This window comes from Mustela nivalis (assembly GCF_964662115.1).
Source record: "Mustela nivalis genome assembly, chromosome: 7".
NCBI lineage: Eukaryota > Metazoa > Chordata > Mammalia > Carnivora > Mustelidae > Mustela > Mustela nivalis.
In genome coordinates this window covers 139,788,710-139,797,584 of record NC_139026.1, presented here as the reverse complement: position 1 = coordinate 139,797,584, position 8,875 = coordinate 139,788,710, and positions in this window count along the sequence as shown.

Genomic DNA, 8,875 nt, shown 5'->3' with positions numbered 1-8,875 from the left:
TCGGAAGCTGTTGTTTGGGTGAATAGGGGCCATTTTGGTTGTAATAACAGTGTGTGCCAATGACATGGTCAGGAAAGGAAGAGAAGGAGGTACACCGGCTGACATGAAGAGCGTGAACAAGGATTGGCTGGCACATAGTAAGGGAGGTGGGTAGTACTAGAGAGACTGGAGGGGAAAAGCAGACAATGCATGACTTTATCCAAAGACCACAGAAGACACGGGTGTTTTGAAGCATTGGAAGTGGAGGAATAAGCCTTTCATTTTTTAAAATTATTGCTTATTGATAATCAGTCACGTTAATGATTCCACTTCTTGCAGGGAAATTTTTATCTGTATTCTATGTCATTACTTTATTTCTGAATGGAATTAAAATCCTGAGAATGATAAAATGACAAGGGTAACCAAGGTAAGCAGGAGATAAAGGCAGAATAAAGAGGGGAATATTCCATTATCTCATGACAGTCCTATTTTAATAAAAATGTAACTAACTTGGTGAAATCAGATGTCTAGTCAAAATATGCAAAAATATGCATTATTCCCTCCCTTCACATTTTAAACACATTTATAACACACCAGGTGACATAACAATATAGCGTTCTGGGCCATTGGCATCAGCATGTCAATATTACAATTAGCTTACCAGAGTCTATAGGAGACATGCTGGCATCTGTTCAAATTTGAACAGATACATCCTTCAGTTGAGAACAGGTGCATGACCCTTGAGGTGACAGGAACATAGATGTGACTCATTTATGAGATGTGTTGATTCATTCAACACTATTTTGTATCCAGATTCTGAGTTATGTACCCAGTAAGTATAATTATCAAGCACAAGCAATGGAAGACCTTCTCAACATACGCATTCCACTCCAAAACAGTATTTCTCCAAGTGTGTCCGGAGGAAATGAGCCAATGACATTCTTTGCGAGAAAGGGATTCCTTGCCAAGCAAGTTCAGAAACCGCTCTGTAATATATTCCCCTACTTAGAGTTTCATAATAAATATTAGCTATGGGTCGTTCTCCATCGCAAAAATCTGCTGAAGTCTTTAAGATGTGGACCACTGGACCCACATGGACCTAGCGATGGAAACAAAACCTGAAATCTTTCCTTCATGTTTGAGCTTACATTTTCCAAGACAGATAGAAGGATAAATATAACTAGAACACAGTATATGTAATATGTAGAGATAGAGATATAAAAATAATGATTACCTATTTAACATGCCTATCTATGTATGGAATCTACTTACCTTTCATCAATTTATCTTCATCTTCCAAATGTGTTTTCCTTGGCATCTTTACTCATGCACTGTAGTGGTTGTTACTCCTCAGGACGAACCTTCTTTCGAAAGATATGGCTTCTAATGCTTCCTTCCTCTGTTATCCTAGCTTTTGAGTCTAACATATGTTTTTACATCAAAATGCCATCCCCTTGATTGTCAGTCCTGTATGTCAGCATTTCAGATATCTGGGTTATATTCAGTGGATATAAAATTGCCCACTTTCCATGTATCACATGTCATGACCTTTTTTTGTGTGTGTGTGCACCAAATGCAATCATAGATGTAGAATAAAACTGTGGTCTCTGGCTTTCTTTCTTTCTTTCTTTCTTTCTTTCTTTCTTTCTTTCTTTCTTTCTTCTTTTTTTTCTTTTTGTCCCATTGCAACTGTTGCAGATACTCAAAATCACAACTCATGCTATTAATTTCAGCTGATATTTTCAACTCTCTTAACCCAGCACTTACATCCGACAGCTGTAAAGGCTTTCAGCCATAATAAATCTCTGCCTGACTTCCCAAAGCAAACAGTGTTGAGGAGAGTGATCCCTCCAATAACATTTTGTCAGCTCAAATCACCACCACAACATAAGTGATTCAGACAGTCTGAACTGACTCCAGGCTTCCCAACCTCCGGTCCTTATTTCCTATTTTCTTTTACTTATGACCTGTTCTTAATATTCCGAAGACTCTGAAAACGCTGTGTTCATTCCTCATGGCTGGCTGAGTGCCCAATTTGCAAAGCTTTTCTTCTTTCGATCTAGTTTGTCTGAAAACCAAGTTTATTCAACCAGGTCTGCTAATTTTGGTGGTGGTGCGGGGGTTTGAGTAAACTGTAATGCTACGAAATTAAATTTTTAGTGGTAAATCTCTCTTCTTGGAAAGCAGTGAAACAAAATTAATTTTCCTTGGTATGCTTAAAATTAATTCCAGAGATGTGATGTCCATGCAGCAGATCTCTCTCAACTGGGCACGTCATAAATAATGTGTTGAGTGCATTAATGGACATCCTGGAGTTGGGTTCCATGAACAGAAGCGAGGTCAAGCCATGCGAGCCCGGTAGAGAAGTACAAATGTCATCTAAACCCCTGCTTTTTCAACAGCAAGTGACACAGCCACGAGGAGTGCAGAGGGTTTGAATCACATCCTTCAAATTCTGGCTCCGCAGTGTGACCCTGGGCACACAGGCCTCTGTTGCCTCATCTGTCAACTAGAGGTATTACTACCTGCCTAATAAAATAAAACAGAGTTGATGTTCTCTTAATTGCTGCTAGCACTGTCTGTGTTTTAACCCAGACTAACCTATTGCCTTGGGATGAATACTGCCCCCAAACAACAGAAAAACATAGTCTTCTAAATTAACTCAGTCACTGTAGATCTTTTCCAGTCTTAGTGAGATAAAACTGACATATAACATTGTATTAGTTGAAAGTGTGCTACATAATAACTTGGCATCTCTCTCTCCCTTGTATATGCACACATTGCAAAATGATCACCGCGATAAGTTTAGCTAAAAATTCATCACCTCCCATGGCTATAATTTGTTTTTCTTGTAAGGAGAATGTTTAAGATCTATTCTCTTCATGGATCTTTGAACAATTTTGGCTAAAAATGAGCACTGTTATCTTCCCAATTATAGGCGACTTCAGAAAAACATATTTTGGTATTTTTCATTGTTTATTTAAATCAAGTCCCATCAGCATACCTGTTGCTTTTATTACCCCAACACTAAAATACTTTCATTTGTTAGATGCTGGCACATTATGGACACTAATTTATTTAAATTACCAGATAAGCACAAAGTAAATATTATTATATGACTTGTACAAATAAGAGTGTTATGTATCAATCAACTAAAGAGCTAATAGCTATAAAAGAAAGAAAATGTTGAGGTAGGTTTTGTATCCAGATACAATCAATGGAAAATTTTTTCTTTTTTTTTTTTTCCTCACTATTATTCAACATTGATTTTGGAACAAAACTGAGAAATCTTCCACATGTCGAGGGCTCACATAGTGCATGATTAAGAGCCTGGGCCCTTGAGACTGAATGCTTGGATTCAAATTCTCAATTCTGTCATTGCTAGCTTTACTAATAACACAGGTCATTTAATGGCTCTAGGCCTTAATTCTTAATTATCTCATTCGAGATATCAAATATCTACTTTGTAGGATTTTTATATGATTTAATGAGCTAATACATTGTTCATAACTACACCTGATACATCAAAAATTGCTCCCAAACTGCTAGCATTATTATTTCTAGCCAAAATTAAAAAAAAAAAAGAAAGAAAAAAAAGAAAAGGGGAAAAAAAAAAGATCTTGAGCACTAGGAAGTTCAATGAATTTGCCTAAGGTTACACAGTGAGTTCATAATAGAGGGTGAATTTTGCTTGGAACTCAACAGCCATATTACATTCATCTCTCAAAAATAAACATACATTGTGTGGGATGCTTGGGTGGCTCAGTGAGTTAAGCATCTGCCTTCAGCTCAGGTCATGATCTCAGGGTCCTGGGATCGAGTCCCGCATCGGGCTCTCTGCTCAGCGGAGAGTCTGCTTCTCCCTCTGCCTCCTCCCCTGCTCATGCTCTCTCGTTCTGTCTCTCAAATAAATGGATAAAATCTTAAGAACATAAACATACATTATTTACTATGAGCATCATGGCGAGTAAAACAAGTAATGTTGTTAGGTCTTACGCCCTCATTTTGAAAGAACGTAATTATGGAAGCAAATGGAATCACGTGTGCCGATACTGGTAAGTGCAGGTAACTCACAGAGGGCAACGGGATACCTCAAGGACTCACTCCAGTGTCAGAGTAAAAATGACCTTCCAACAGCGGTGAAAAAAAAAAAATGTCTGGCTTTAGGCAAAGTGGCTAGGATCTTTCAGCAATTTCATGTATCACTACCACTATTTTCACATCTAGAAAACCATTAAAGATCATGGGTCCTATGAAAAATGGCGAGTCTTTGATAATTCTATAGTTCTATACACTCAATAATCTGAATAAAATGACTTCAAAACACAAAACTTTCTGGGTTTGTGTGTGTTGTGTGTGTGTGTGTGTGTGTGTTTAAGGATTAATGACTGTTTATAGAATTCAAGCAATGCCCTTTCAAACTCAGGTCCTCTAAGTGCAAAGTGTGATTAATAACCCCATGAAGCTAAATGTTTGATTATATGGGGGAAAAAAGGAACGTTGCTACTGTGGCACAAATGGACTTGGATTGTGGCAGAAAGGACATTGGGGAGAGCTAAAAACATGCATTGTTCCTCCTTTGCCTCCAGTGGTTGAAAATACACTTAAACCTTTTTGTTGTTTAGGGAACTACTATCTATGCTCTACAAATAGTTGATAATAAGCATCCCCTTATTCTAGTTTTGGATACCTCAACTTTTCTGAATCTTTAAGAAGTACCATTGGGGATGGAGGGTGTTGGCATGGGCTGCTAGGAGAAAGCCGTCATGCTGAAGCTAACAGTTTTGTTGCTACTTCCATCGCTCAATAACCACACTAGCACTCTTTGAACTTTGGGATTCTTTACTTGTGGACACACAGCCCATCAGACAAGGCAATAATTCTGTTAAAGATCTCTCATTTGGTTTTTTGGAGTATTATGAGTAACGGTAGGATTTTTGTCACATTCCACTTTGAAAATACACTAGGTAACTGGAAAATTCAATCTGGTTTCCTTCAATTTATTCTTGTATGTCAGTGTGTACTAGATCAATGATTTCTTTCTTCCCCAAATTCATATGTCATATATAGAATTTGATGTTGTCCTATGATGATTAAAAATAGTTAAGTCTATGCCAAGTTAAAAAAATAACCTGGACCACCCAAGATGATTAAATTAGGAATAAGGAATAAAACCTTTGCCCCAAGCAATACTTGGTTCATCGCATGATGCTGATGTTTAAGACTCCATCCCGCCCCCAGAAATTCTTATTACATTTACTTTATCCATTTCATAAATACAAAGCCAGACATTAAACTATATACAATGGAAAAGCGTCATTTTCAACTTGATAACAAATTAACAATTCTTCATTTATATCTCCAAAAATTTATCATGCCTTCAACAGAAAGTGTATGCTATGAGACGTTTTAGCTTTTCCTGATGATTGCTTTGTTAACAAAAAAAATAGAAATAATAATGAATTAATATTTACATGCCAGACATTGTTCTAAGCACTTTGCATGTCACAACACAATTATCCTTTCACAGTCCAATGAGGTAGGTCGTATTTTTATCCTAATTTTAAAGTGAGGAAACTGAGACACCGATTAAATAAATTGGCCATTAATGTGTTCCATAGTAAAACCAAAGGCCACTATACAGATCACCTAATATTCCAATATATTTTGTACAAGAATTAGCCTGGGACAGAATCCCAGGACCCATGGTTGGTTTTTTGCTTTTGTTCTTTTTTTTTTTTCTTAAGATTTATTTATGGTTTGAGAGAGAGAGAGAGAGTAGGGCAGGGAGGGTAGAGCGAAAGGGAGAGAGAGACAGAATTTCAAGCAGACTCCCCACGGCCATGGGACTAGGTCTCATTACCCTGGGATCATGACTTGAGCTGCAATCAACAGTCAGATGCTTAACCAACTGAGCCACCCAGGAGCCCTGGGACTCATGGTTTGATGACCTAGTGAACCAGTGACAATATATTAGTGAGTGTGGCTCATAAATGAATTCACTTTCGCCAGCCTCTTCTTTTGCATGTTGTCTCCTAAAGGAAGCTTTCCTGACACCCTCTTCAGTGTCACTTTTGTCAAAAGGCTTTACCTTATAATTATTGGGTATGCTTTTACATTTTTCAAAAATTATATTTCTCTGCACTATGCAAACCCCCTGAGGACAGCATTCTTCATCTGATGTCTTGAACAGTGCCTGATAAATAGTAGATGTGCTCTTAATGTCAGTAGAATAAATGAATGAATATGTTGGCAATATTTCCTAATCATATAAATATTATGGAGATTACTTTTGCCTCAATCTAGTCAGACTTTCATCATTCAATACTGCAAGATCTTTTTCCTTCAGTGATAGTTCCTTATATGTAAGTAGAAAGCCTTAAGTGATAATTTAGTTTATTTAAGTCACTGGAAAAAGTTAAACTTTGGAAATATTGTTCCTTGAGCCTCTGGGGACCTTCTCTGTTAATCCTTTGCCAGGACCATGTTCCCCTGGTCAACTTTAACACCTACCCCTACTAATGGAGGGGAAAAAAAAAAAGAACGTTGATCTGTGCCAAATAGCCCCTTGTCTTGTGTGTATATATGCCAAAAATTGGTTCTGTTTCTATCATCTATATCTATAACCACACTCATGCCAGCTTTTTGTAATCAAACTACAGTGCAGTGTGGTTCCACTCTCCGATGGGTCCATGAGGCAGCAAGGCTGAAGGTTCTGTCAGGAAGTTCCTATCGGCTACTTAAGCAAACCATGGTGTATTCCATGTCCGAAGAAAACCAGCATTGACAAGTAAATGTGTTATTTTGCTCAGGCAAAGACAAAAAGTGAGAGCAAAGGCAAGGGCTGGAGAGAAGGTCTCGTAGACACATTCAGAGAAAGAGTAAATTTGATAGCTATGCAAATGATCAAAACAACTCAACAACTCAAGTACACATGCTCAGCAAATATTTAATGTTTTTGGTCAAATATTTCTGAAATTACTACCGAAAATGTTACTTGTTCTCCTTCTCACCTCTTCATCTAAGAATTTTTCTTTTCTTTTTTTTTTTAATTTTCTGTTTGTGTGTGTGTGTGTATGATTTCTTTATTTTACTACAGATATTTTCATGAGGTTGTGTTCACAGTCTAAAAAAAATTTTTCTTGGAATACTTCTGCCTCATGTTGGATTTTCCTAGTCTTGCAAAGAAGGGAGTGCCCCTGACCAGCTCAGAGTTCAGAGATCAGGTACACACCTCCACTTCCCAGAAGGTCTGCAGGGACAACTCAGGCCTCATACGGATTATTTTAAAAAGCAACTTGAGTTCTGACTAAATTCCATTTGCCTCTCTCTTAATGGCAGAACAGAAGAAAGGAAAGAGCAAGAGAAGGGGGGGGAGAGAAACTATATTCTAAGGTTGTAAAATTTGGTCAGATATAGCCTTGGGGGAAAAGAGCTTTATTGGATTTGTCACCTACCTTTACAACCAATCTCTTTTTTCTTTCTTTTTCAACGATTTCAGGGTGTCCACAGAGCATCCTAGCTTACATCTTCCAGATGAAAAACTCAATCACCCTTGGCTCGCGTATCTCCCCCTCCAGGCATTCTACCTTCGGGACCTGTACTATGCCCTGTGCAAGATTAGACCGGATGTCTGATTTCCTCTTCTATGCAACATTTCCTTTATTCAGAAAAATGTGAATAGCCTGCGAAACCATTGTACAGCATGCCCCCTACCCAGAGTCTCCTCTTTCTCCTCCCCCTCCCCCCTTCTTCTTTTAGGGTTTATTTATTCAATCTAGAGAGGGAGAGAGGCAGAGGGAGAGGAAGAGGGAATCTCTAGCAGACTCCCCACTAATGTGCTAATGTGAAGCTCCACGCAGGGTTTGATCTCATGACCCTGAAATCACCACCTAAGCCGAAATCAAGTGTCAGATGCTTAATTGACTTTGCCATCCACGCATCCTTCTTATCCTGTTCTTAATAACATTCAGTCCCTGTCTTCTCCCGTCACTGCTCCTGGATTTAGCCTCCCCTTCTTGGCTGCCCACACATTTACATCATGGTTAACGTTCAGTAAGACCCTCGTAAATAACTTTTGTGAATTGATCTCAAGGTTTTTCATGCATGTAAGTCCTTACTCTTTTGAAGGAGGTTGTGAGGTTTTATCAGGCAAGGGCAAAATACGTCCTTTATATATCCCTCAAAATGTCTCCTACAGCGTGAGGCACAGAGAGAGCTCTCTGTAGATGCTTTTTGAATAGTCTAAGCCGTATATGTAAATACCGTAAGAGATACGTTATACCTCTCTATATTTTCGTATTTAAAAACCATGTTTTGCTAACTGAAATAATTTGTATTATATTTACTTCTCTATAAGTAGCTCGGCTTTCTTCATTTCTCCACTCATGATGACCCCCAGCCAACACTATTTTAGGTCACAGCGAGCCAAACCTACAGGAGCTACTAGAAGCATCTCCGTCTCTAAATGTGTTAATTTTCTGTTTCTGGTTCAGCTCAATGGAGTTCACTTTTAAAATAGTGTGAATGTCCTATCATCTGGCATTCAACTCTTAGGTAATTTTTCTCTAACTTAAACTTATTCTACCCTTTATCCTCCTTTTTTTTTTTTTATTATTCTGTCACCTCTTCTTCCTTTCATCCTCATTCCCTCTTTTCATGTCTTTGATTCTTTTCTCCTACCCCTTTGTCTTCCTTTTGCAAAGCATCATACAATTCCATTTTCCCAAGGGATAGAACATGTAGAATTCTCCCTACTTGAACTAATTCGTGGATTCTCCCAAATTAATTCAGCTTAGTTCTGAACATCATCCAAAGGGCCAACTACTTCTCTAGAATGTGGGGGAAATGCCAACAAAATAAATGTTACTATGAAGAAATTTTCCTGTGATTTGTA